This window comes from Ursus maritimus, unplaced genomic scaffold (assembly GCF_017311325.1).
Source record: "Ursus maritimus isolate PB19 unplaced genomic scaffold, ASM1731132v1 scaffold_32, whole genome shotgun sequence".
Taxonomy (NCBI): Eukaryota; Metazoa; Chordata; class Mammalia; order Carnivora; family Ursidae; genus Ursus; species Ursus maritimus.
The window spans coordinates 19,764,495-19,776,588 of NW_024425786.1; the positions used below are offsets into that span (position 1 = coordinate 19,764,495).

The 12,094-nt window shown below is 43.4% G+C and overlaps 1 protein-coding gene across 1 annotated transcript in view; it reads left to right on the forward strand.

Moving 5' to 3' along the window:
• The first annotated feature begins 224 nt into the window (after nt 1-224).
• Nucleotides 225-12,094, forward strand: part of ARID1A (AT-rich interaction domain 1A) — an 80,316-nt gene continuing 68,446 nt past the window's right edge. Inside the window, exons 1-2 of the mRNA XM_040619069.1 lie at nt 225-494; nt 2,577-2,809. The gene's annotated coding sequence lies outside the window, so the exon portion shown is untranslated. The remainder of the gene's footprint in view (nt 495-2,576; nt 2,810-12,094) is intronic.

Consider the following 12,094-nt stretch of genomic DNA (forward strand, 5'->3'; position numbering starts at 1 on the left):
TGCCTGTCGGTTGTTTGAAGGTACCAGGAGTGTGTTTCCACACAGCACACCCTCGACCTCTCCTGGTCACACTCTGTCATGAGTCACAACCTTGACTGCTGGGGAAACAGCAAAGAGCAGGGCTCTGGGGAGGAAGACAGTGCCTGACCCCGTGTCCACTGCTTCAAGAAATGGGCATAAGGTGGCAGCACTGGTAGTGGCTGCAGGTGTTGTGGAGAGAAACTTGGCCAAGGGCCAGCTGTACTTGAGCTGCGAAATCCCAGGGAGAAGATGGGAAAAGGGAACTCTGTGAAAGACCTCCTTATTAGGACAGCTAGTAATGGGAAGAGCAAGGCTTCTCCTAGGGGAGCAGGGGCACTCGGGAGTTGCCCAGGGAGGAGTGGCTGATGGGTCCCATTGCCTGGCACCCACACCTCTGTTGAAGGAGTAACTACCACTTATGAGGAAGGATTAAGACGGACTGATGAACAACATGGATGAAGTCTGAGAACATGGTAAGTGAAAGAAGCCAATCACAAAAGACCATATATTGTTTTGTATTGTATTGCATGAGAGGTCCAAAAGAGGCAAACCTGTAGAGACAGAAAGATTAGTGGTTGCCTAGGGTTGGGGCTGGGGCGAATGGGGGTGACTGCTAAAGAGTATGGGGTTTCATTTGGGGGTGATGAAATGTTCTAAAATTGTGGTGACAGTTGCACAACTCTGAGTAAGCTAAAAACCATTGAATTGTGCACTTTAATGGGTGAGTTTTAATATACCTCAACAAAGCTGTTACTAAAAAAAAAAAAAAGAATGACTGATGAACATTTAGTTAAAAAACAGAGAGGAAAGGTAATAATGTGAGTTTATTCTTACCATTCCCTCCCTCCCTGGTCTTAGGAATAAGGACGGCCTCAGTATGGGGGAAAGGTATCCCTTTTTCTGGAATCACCCATCTCTAAGACAGTGCCACTTAAACTTTAAGTTTCATACAAAGCACCTAAGGATCTTGTCAGGATGCAGATTACGGGGGCGCCTGGGTGGTGCAGTCGTTAAGCGTCTGCCTTCAGCTCAGGGCGTGATCCCGGCGTTATGGGATCGAGCCCCACATCAGGCTCCTCCACTAGGAGCCTGCTTCTTCCTCTCCCACTCCCCCTGCTTGTGTTCCCTCTCCCGCTGGCTGTCTCTATCTCTGTCGAATAAATACATAAAATCTTAAAAAAAAAAAAAAAAGAATGCAGATTATGTTTCAGAAGGTCTGAAATGGGACCTGACATTGTGCATTTCTAAGAAGCTCCTAGGTGAATCTGAAACTTCTAGTCTTAGAACCACATTTTGAATAGAGAGACTCTAAGACACCCAATGAAATTATGTTTATTGTCTGATTGGGATCAGTATTATGTCAGCTCTGAACTAAAGTTAAGAGATCTGGGGCGCCTGGGTGGCACAGTTGATGAAGGAGTCTGACTCTTGTTTTTGGTCAAGTCTGATCTCAGAGTCCTGAGATAGAGCCCCGCATCAGTCTCCACTCTCAGTGCGGAGTCTGCTTGAGTTTCTCCCTCTTCCTCTGCCAGTCCCTCCCCCCATCCCCACTTGTGCTTTCTCCCTTTGAAATAAGTAAATAAATCTTTAAAAATAATAATAAAGTGAAAAGACCAGTTAAATAGTTTTATTTTGACCTCATACTTGATAGTGGCATTTATATGTATAGTGGCATATATATATATATGATGCTTTTAATAACAGTTTATACTAATGTCTTGAAAAAGCACATTACTAAAGTACACTATGGAATTTATTATCTATTTTTATTGAAAAGTTAAGATTTGGAATTTGTAAGAGAGCTAGGTTTGAATCCTGACTCTGTCATTTACCGGTGTCAGGGCCTTGGATTACTTTATCTGAGTGTCAGTATCGTCGTTTCTAGATTGGAGACAATGCTATCTATCTCAGTGGATTTTGTGAGTATTAGAGACTATATGGTGTGCACATAGTGGTCACTCATAAGATTACTATTATTTTTTTAAAGATTTTATTTATTTATTTGAGAGAGAGCATGAGCAGGGGGAGGGGCAGAGGGAGAAGCTCAATCCTAGGACCCCAGGATCATGATCTGAGCCGAAGGCAGATGCTTAACTGACTGAGCCACCCAGGCGTCCCAGGAGCGCTTCTTTAAGATTATTTTTCTTTATCCATTTGAAAAAGGCATTGTTGTTTAGAGCTCTAGTAAAATCCATATGAAATATAATTTTTCATACATAGAGTTATTTTTTTAATTCGTTCTGATATGAAGGAATTCAAAGTAGAAGTTCAGATATTCGATAAGGAATTTTTGTCTCCTTGATTCTCTCTTTTTTTTTTTACATTTTGTTTATTTAGGTAATCTCTACACCCAACGTCGGGCTTGAACTCATGACTCCAAGATCAAGAGTCACATGCTCTTGAATGAACCAGTCAGGCGCCCCAGTCTCCTTGGTTCTTAAGTGTGAAGCTGAAATAATTCAACAACAAGGATCTTTACTTCTGTTGAAAAAATTTTCAAACTGAGTTGCTTACTTTCATTTTAGGGCCTCTGTTATTTTCCTTTCCCTTTACAGGTACCGCAGGCAAGTTCTCCTAATGCCTGGCCCTTGGGGAAGCCTAGAGAGAGAGGCAATTTGGAAAACCCTGTTTTGGAACGGAGCTGCTCCTTAAAAGCTCCCCGTGGAAGAGGGATTCCTGCTGCAAACGACATGACACCCCAGGCACGCGGCTTGGGCTGGTGCAAGAATTGTCACTCCTTCCTTCTTGAGGCTCTCTGACCTAGTAGGTCCATGGCCTGCACTGCTAGGTGAGTACCCAGGTGACTTGTTCTCTTATGTTATGCTTGGGCTCTTCTCTGGAAGTTACAGAGATACAGAGGCTGCCCAATGTGTCTGTTTACTTTTCATATGCTTTTGACTTTTACGCTGACTTCATCTCCTTGTGTTTCCTGGTTTCTGGAAGAAAATGTGGCAAACATTGTCACTGGCAAGTTCCCGCCATGCAGCATTAGTAAAATGGATTTCTTCCCTTTATTTACACTTTTATAAATTTAACCTCTTGCCAACACATCCTATCACCATGTACTCTTCATCACCTATATGAAGGCCTAAGCAGTATGGAGACGAGACTTTGTTTTCTTCCCTATTTGATTTTTAAATTATAGAAGATTCTAATGCTGTCAACTGGTAAATGTTTAGAGTTTAAGGTAAACATCACTCCAACTTTTATAATGTTTAGAGTTTAAGGTAAACATCACTCCTACGGAAAACTGGTTTTGAAGATGACCTTTTTTAAAAACCTACTTTACAAAGAGTTTTCTCGAACACGTATTTTCAAATTTGATAAAGAAAACAAGGGGTTCTACCTGTTCAATGCAGCTTTGAATATTTAGAATTTCTTCTGTTAACTGTTCTGTTTTCTCATCCCTGCTGCACGCGGTGCTCAAAGAGACTGAACTGGAGACACCAGCCCCCTGCCAGGAAAAGCCACACGTTCTTGGAGTGAGGAAGTGCTAGCTGCTGGCTGGGGACTTCCCAGGTCACTCATTTTGAAACCCTCCAAACACTGACCTAAAGATCAAATTCTTGTCCTCAACAGCAAGGATCAAAAGGTTGGAAGGCTGTGTGCTGTTTCCTCATCCAGCACCAGGGTTCTGTTGCAGAGCTGCAGTTAAAGGGACACTAAGTCCGGCTTGTTCTTTTCTTCCTCATCTTTCCAATTAAGGACATTATTTGATTTGGTGCATCTTAGCCATTCATTTTGGCGGACAGTCGTTTCTCTTGTTAAAAAGACCAAAGACCGTCCTAAACTTGGAGTCAGCCAAGTAGGTAGAGCAAGTGTCTCATGATTCCACAGAGCTGCCCGAGGAGCACCGGGTTCCAGTCTACGCGGGAGCCCCTGTTAGGAGCGGTGTTACGTGCGGGAGCCGGAGCTCTGAGAGCAGCCACGTGGCATAAGTCGTACCTCGTGGACACTTTTGTACTGTTTAGTCCAAGCACAGGTGCCAGACATGAGAGCCTATGTGACCCTGAGACCAAAAAAGAGGGAAGAGAGAAAAGAGGGAGGAGCAGGAGAAGTTCTCCTAATTCACTTCTCTTAATTCTCACTAGGGGAAGAGAATGACTAAAACAGAACCTGCATCTAAGAGCATTAGTATTATTAATAATAATACCTTTGATAACTAGGCCAGTGATCTCACAGCACTTTTATCATCCATTATTTTCTCTGTACTCACCCAAATCTCAAGGACCTATAGAATGGGTATCGCCGTGTCTTAAGTTTTTGTTTCTCTTTTCTCTTTCTTCATCAGCTTTGTTTGAAAATGAGGGATCTTGACCTGAGCGCTAAGAACTTATAGATTTTGAATGAAAAAAAGCCTCTACTATTTTGGAGGCATCGTCTTTCCTCTTAGGTAGACATCAGCCTACAGTACTTTATAGGAGGTACAAAGGTAGTGTATATGCAATATCGGACATCACAGCAGAGTGATGTCCAAGGGCTCCCATTCATAGTAAACTCAATGAGAGAATTTATATCCCAAATCAAAAAGTGGAAAATTCTAGACTGGTTTTAAAGCATCATAGCCCAGAGATAGTCAGTTGACTCATGGAGAGCCTCTGTTCTGATGCATCTGAGCATACATAGTTCACATGATTAGATTTCCTGAGTCTGTTTAAAATCTTGGAGGTGCCTGGTGGCTCAGTCGGATAAACGTCTGCCTTCGGCTCAGGTCATGATCCCAGGGTCCTGAGATTGAGCCCCGCATCAGGCTCCTTGCACAGCGGGAGCCTGCTTCTCCCTCTCCCTCTCCCCTTCGCCCTTCTTGTGATTTCTCTCTCTCACATAAATAAATAAAATCTTTTTAAAAAATAAAATCTTGATCATTACGGTTTATAAACGAATTCAGCCATTTGGAAATCTGACTTAAAATGAAAGTCTGGACATTTGTCTCAAATGTTGAGATAGCTCTCTCAAATGGTAGGCTCTTTGCCTTGAATATTAGGTAGGTCATCCTCCTTTAAATCTTGTCCTTCCTAACTCACCCCCACCCCACTCATCTCCCAAAAGAAGACCCCTAACAGAGTTTTCATCTGTCTTTGTAGTACTCCATTCCTATAAATTCCTTCTCCATGTTTTTGTTCTGTTTCACTTAGTTTGGAAAATGGCAGCACAGAATATGTTTGGTAATGTTTGGTATAACCCTAATCCTGGCTGGCACCTGTGATCCCTTTTTTAAAAAAAAATGAAGAAGCCTTTTTTTAAAAACCTATTTTATAAAGAATTCTCTGAATTCTTTATGTATGTGGAATATGTATATTTGTGTTTGTGTATATTTGTGTGTGTGTGTCCTGGGGTTGAAGTATAGAAGTAAAAACCTTAAATAAAGTAGAAAACAAGTGTCCTTTATTATCCAGTCCCCTTCATATTTTTAGTTGTTTAGAAAATGTTTCTCCTGTTGTTCCTATCAAATATTTCTCATTTTGGCATCGTGATGTCAGAGTGTGTGTGTGTATGTGTTCGTGTGCGGGGTAGAGGTAAGGGAGACACTAGGTCAGATCCTATAATGCGCAACGGTGAAGAGCCTACTAAGTTAATTAATCTTCAATTAGCAGATCATTGAGAATATGAATCACTCACAGGCAGTCAAAAGGTGATGTCAGTGAGTGGTTATGGCTCAGCATGACTGTTCCTGTTTGTTATTGCATTTAGTCTTAGCACTCTTGCTATCACAAGGCTGTCCTATGAGTTTTACTCTGGGACTTTAGAAATGTCTATGCCAAAGAGGCATCTGGGTGGCTTCCAACTCTTGGCTCTGGTTCAGGAAATCTCAGGGTGGTGAGCTAGATCCCTACGTCAGGCTCCACACTCAGCGTGGAGTCTGCTAGAGATTCTCTTTCCCTCTCCCTCTCCTGATCATGCCCTCTCTCTCTCTAAAAATAAATAAATAAATCTTAAAAAAAAAAGTCTATGCCAAACATAGCATAGCTATGAGCTATGGGTAGCTCAGAGAGTTAAGCATCTGCCTTTGGCTCAGGTCATGATCCCAGGGTCCTGGGATCCAGCCCTGCTTCTCCCTCTCCCTCTACTGTTCCCCCTGCTTGTGCTCTCTCACTCTCTCTGTCAAATAAATAAATAAAACCTTAAAAAAAAAAAAAAATATATATATATATATATAGCAAGGGACAAGAAGGATGTCTGGGTGGCTTAGTCAGTTAAGCATCTGCCTTCAGCTGAGGTCATGATCTCAGGGCCCTGGGCTTCAGGCTCCTTACTCAGCAGGTAGTCTGCTTCTCCCTCTCCCTCCACATCCCCCCTCCCCAACTTGTGTTCTCTTTCTCAAATAAGTAAATAAAATCTTAAAAAAAAAAAAAAAAAAGCAAGGAACAAGGTACTGAATGAAGTATATAAATATGGCTTTGGAATGATCTTATTATTAGCAATAGTCATGCTATTTACTTCCAGTTGAAATAGTGACATGCTCGCAAGATTTCTGAGCCTCAGAAGACCCATTTTGGTATAAATTGGGTCAGAACAGCACATGCAACTCAAGGATTGCTGGAGAAGGTCAGGTGCATACGGTAAAGTTGCTTCACCATGAAAGGGGAATATTCAAGGGGGAAACTGAGTGCCCGTGATCTATAGTATTTGGTTAAGTTTATAAAAATGGTTTCTATCAAACCCCTCCACGATCAGTTACAAATTATGCTAATGATGGATTTACTAAGAATCCTCAGTAGCCAGTCAGGGTTACCTCTTTACCTCTAAGTATTTTCCTAGAGAAGATCTTTTTGAAGGCCATGTAGTACTCCAACTCTCCCATGATTCCATCTTAGAAACACTGGCTGCTAGTTCATAAAAAAACAGAGAGTAGGTGTGGAGTCAACTATAATACTCCTTTTCTAGAATACACCAGACTTCCAACTTTGGCTGGGCTAAAGGGGAAACACGACATTAGCCATAAACTCCAGTTTTTGCTGGACAGAATATCCATATTTTTAGGTAGCTGTGGTTGGTCAGGTAAAAAAAATAAATGAGTTCTTGGACTGTTCTGAGTCAAAAGGGACCTCACATTTAAGAAATGTATCATCTACATCCTGGGCTTGGTGTTCAGGACAAAAATAATGCTTAATGTCGCACGGCATTGTATATTCTTCTATTTGAGGGTAGTTCGTGGATAGATTCTATTAATGAAAACACACTATGGTAGAGAGGAGTATGTGTATGTGTGTGTGGTGGGGGTTCAGTGCTGTTTTTCAATGGCTGGCCGGCTAGGCTCGATGAAGTGTGTTGGGTTGTTTCTCCTTTGTCTCCTGTTTTCTCCCTCAGCAAGACTGGCTGAACAACACATTTGTACACAGGTTTCCAGTAGTATCTTTGGAGGAGTAGGCCGATGAGCACTAACCTGCCCGTCCCCACCCTCCAGCCCCTCTGGTAGCTTCTGAATCCAATGTTGTTAAATTTCCAGGCAGAAAGTGATAATTTGGCAAAGTGCCAAAACCCACTGTAGTTTTTCCTGGCAGCTTTCCTTTGGTGTCATTGGTACGTTCTGCATCTCACTGGAGTGCCACAACACTACCACTACAGTATCTCACGGCTCACTTTTTTGTTTGGTCCACTTTTCTTTTATCTTTGGAAGAAGCCACTTTCTTTCTGTAGGGATAGTTGGGTTTCAATTCTATTAAAGCTAGTCAGAATGCTTTCCCTTAGGGGCCATTCACTTCCTGTCTTATGCCTAATAGGTTCCTTTGGATTTTCTTTGATTCTTACATAAAAAGCCTGGGATGATCATGCTGGAGTATTCTCTTGAGGGGGCTGTGTTGCAGAGAACAGGCAGCACATTTGCTGTTTCAGCCTCCCATCCTGTTTTACAGAGCTGCAGGCCTGCCTCCCTCCATTTTGTCAGTATTCACACAGTGTTTCCTTCTCTTTCCCACTCTCTTCTACAGAACTTGTGTTGGAGCAAAAGACTCCATTCCAGATCCATTCCAGAGTTGCTACGAGAAATTTCCCCACTGACTCTTTTTCCTATCTCAGTAAAATGGCAGTGTACAAAAGCTTTATGCAATCAGGGCTGAAGGAAATACCCACCTAGAATATTTGATTTTCCTTCTGATTTTCTCCTCTACCCTCAACTTTCAAAAATTTCCCTTACAATCATTCTACATGTGTGAAGTTTTCCTAGATTGGTTTTAAAGTAAACCAAAATAAAAGCAGCCTACATTGGTTTAATATGGGAAGTCAAAGATAACAGACTTTTCCTGTTCCTGAGGAATAGCCTTCAATATTAAGATTGCTGACCTTATCTTTTCTTGGTAATATTGTTGGTACTTAGCTCTCCAAACCTAAAAACAACTTAGTGTAATAAGTACCAAATACAAAATCATTAAGTTTCTCTTCTGATGGACTATAAAGTGGCTTACAAGCTTTTTTGCAAGTAGATTTTTCATATACTATTTTTTTTTTATCAGTTAGTGAATACAAACCTTCAGTGAGGCTCAGCAGAAAAGTTCAAATTCCCGATCTGCCTAGTGGTTTTATAAAACTCCAGTTCAGGTATGTTTGCTTGTCTTTAAAATATTGTTAGTAGTTTTACTCTGTCTTCTCCAAAAGACTAGGCAGCAAGCTCACCAATGAGACTGATGGATAAGGAAAAGGTACATATTAGAGTGTGAGAGTTGGTACCTATTTCCTAATGTTAGATTGAACCTGGGTTTTGTTTGAAATCTGCCAAAAACCAGACCAGCCTGGATCTTTATTTTATTTGATAGTGGGTAATTCTCATTTTATATTGGTATAAAAAAAGCAAGTTGATTTACATCCTAAGGTATTTTTGCAGAGCTACTCTTCTCCTAGGGGAAAAAAAGAAAGCCTCATTCAAAAATTAACATTTCTCAAAATGTTTCCCTTATTATTCTAAATGTAAATTCCTCCAAACTGTTTTAAAACTTTGAGACAAGTGGAGGAAAGCATCTACACAAGCAATTGTTGAGCGCCCGGCAAGCTCGATGCCTCTGGGGTTGCTGCTTCAGGATTCTAGGTGCTGGGCAGGCATAATTTTACCGCTAAGAGCTATTGAGAGCCATTTAGACTCCATTCCATTTTTCTCCGTGGCGATCCAGTTCGTATCTTACGGCTCCCATCTGGGAGCCGATAATATAATGAATTGCCTTGACTCTCGCTTCAATCCACTTTCCTCGCTTAATATGCAGCCCAAAGTTTTGCTGCTCGCTGTCAGATGGTAGTGCTAGACTTTCACACTGCTCCCAAAGCCTCCACTGGGGCTGTTTCTGAACACGGAGTTACAAACTTTAAGAAGCAGGCAGTTCCAGACGGAAATCCACGCCAGGATTTGAACTCTGCTTCTGGCTTCCGTCAACTGACATAGTTGCCCTTTTGCTCAAACTCGCAGCTCCAGTTCGTACTCGGGAGAGCTCCGCTGGGTGTCTGCTGCCTTGCCGCGGCGGGGACGCGTGTGGGGGCCACAAGCCAGCTTTCCACCGATACCCCGCGCCTTATTCAGAACCGAAGCAGACCCTCACTAGGATCCCGGGGCTTAAAACGCCTCTTCCCAAAAGAAGTGGGGAAGGGAAGGAGCCGAGCCCGATCTTTTGTTTGTTTGTTGAGTTTTATATTTCGGACACTTAGGGGAAGCAAAATTGCGAGAAAGGAAGGGCTGTCCTCCCAGCAAACGTTTTCCTCTCTTAGCAAGTCCTCCAGGCCTCGGTTCCACATTTTGCATTTGCCTGCGTGGATTTTAATAGGGTTGTTCCCTTATTTCGGGCCCAATCCATGCATACTGTACAAGCCGGATAAAATGAGAGCACATCCTCTGCCATTTTCAGTCGGTTTGTCCTGGCAGCCCTGCCCCCCTCCTTGGCTGCAGCAGCCGCTGGAGTTAAAGCTGAGCGCAGAAACTCCGCCTGATCCGCTGGGCGGGAGATCCAGTCCACGTTTGCCAAGTGCTGTGCGGTCGTGGATGGCGATAAGAACTCTCCTGTGAGGGAGCGAGCAAGACTTTAGTCCGGTTTCCATGTCAACGATTCAGTCCATATTTGCCATCAGGCTGTTGGTGGCTGAGGCGCTTTCGTGAGGGTAGCGCTGTCCTAGTCCTAGTTCTCCAATCTGCGCCGGGATTCCTGAGCTGCCTGGGTGTGGGGTTAAAACACTGGGGCTGTGGGGGAGAAAACTCCACGGGGAGAACCCGCAGCCCCAAACCTGTGTCTTGGAGCTCCGGCCAGCCACGTGCCCAGCTCCTCCCCTCCCCCCCTTTCCCGCTGCCATTGCCCCTAGGGAAAGCTGATGGGCCAGTTTCTAAAAAAGTTCCCTTCAACTCGGCAGTCCCTGGGATAGTGGTATGGGGCTCTAAAGGTAGGGGTGGAAGAGGACCCTAAAGGATTTGAGATTTTTTTTCAAATGATAAAGGAGAAATCCCACATTACCTCCTCCAGCCCAAGTGGATAGATTTTTGTGCACTTTACCTTATTGCTAGATAAAAATGGTGGCTGTTTTCAAAACAGCGTGCCCACGTGTAGGAAAGGGATTTTGGCACTTTCCGAATTTCACAGCCATTGAAAAAAAGGGGATGAGGGCTTTCTCTGGAGACAAATCCATTCTGGCTTCCAGATTTTCACTGGGCTCCAGGTTTCCCATTACACTCCAGCTCTGAGGAAAATGGCAGGGTAATTGCATGTAAAAATTCCTCATTTGTGTGCAGGACTCGGGACTGTTTGCCAGCTCAGAAGCAGTTGATTAAATAGCCAAGCTCCATTTATGAGGCAGCCTATAATTTGGTTTCTAGGACCTAATGCACCAGGAGAGTAGCTGCCCCTGAGGATTGTGAGTGAAATGAGGGCACTGGCCCATTCCAGTCAGTCAGAGCCTGGTAGTTTGGTTCTTGGCTTGAGGGGGAAAAAAAAAAACAAACCCACCAGGCTTAGATTAACAGGAAGGTTTTGCCTTTTTAGTGTAAGATGATATTAAGTTTTCTTCAGAGTAGTAACGACCTCAGGTTTTTGGAATTATTCACGGTGACCGGTGGCATGGCCAGAACTTGTCCAAGAGGCCTGCAGGATCTGGAAGTTCTAAGATAATGGATCTGTGGCTATGAAGTCTCCATTTATAAAATCTGAGGGGAAAAGAGGCCCTGGCGTCCAGTGACTACACTGGCCTGGGCCTCTCCCAAGGCAGCCTTGGGCCTGGTGAGGAGCTGGAATCCCCTCTGGCTTTTGTAGCCTGTCACGTCAGAGCATTCCAAGTCAGCTTGGAGGAAAAGGCTGTTGCTGGGATTTGGTAGGGCTGTAGATCTAGAGTTTTCTGTGTATACCTCTAGCTCAATCTGCATCTCTTGGAATATAATAGTAAACCTTGAAGAATCTTTACACTGGGGGATAGAAAACAAATTTGGTTGCGTCCATTTTTTAAGTGACCTGTTAGACTGCCCCCTTTCTCTCTTGAAGTAAGGAGAAAATGGTTTCCCTCCATGTGGCCATCCCTCTTCTGCATTGGTTCCTTTGAATGCTCAGTTTCCTCCAGTCCCTGGAGCCTTTTCTGTCTGCTGTTCACAGTCTTATAGGTATCGTCTTCGGAGACCGGGATTATGGTCATTGTGGTCTAAGTTCTCTTTTTTTTTTTTTTTAAAGATTTTATTTATTTATTTGACAGAGATAGAGACAGCCAGCGAGAGAGGGAACATAAGCAGGGGGAGTGGGAGAGGAAGAAGCAGGCTCATAGCGGAGGAGCCTGATGTGGGGCTCGATCCCACAACGCCAGGATCACGCCCTGAGCCAAAGGCAGACGCTTAACCGCTGTGCCACCCAGGCGCCCTGGTCTAAGTTCTCTTAAGAGGAAAAGACTGGGCTTGGGTTCTCCTGCTAGAAGGCTGTCATTTTCCCCTAAATTAGCTTCAGTGGTGATCACTTTATGTTAGTGTTGAGATAATCTAAGGTTGAGATGATCAGCTTTGATCTCAAACCCATTCTTACATTCTGATCCCATTGCTGAATATGGCACGACTTGATCGTTTTTTGGTTGGTTTTTAAGGCTAAGTAGACGGGGACTCTGCTACTTTTTAAAATCACCCTCCTCTGCCCTC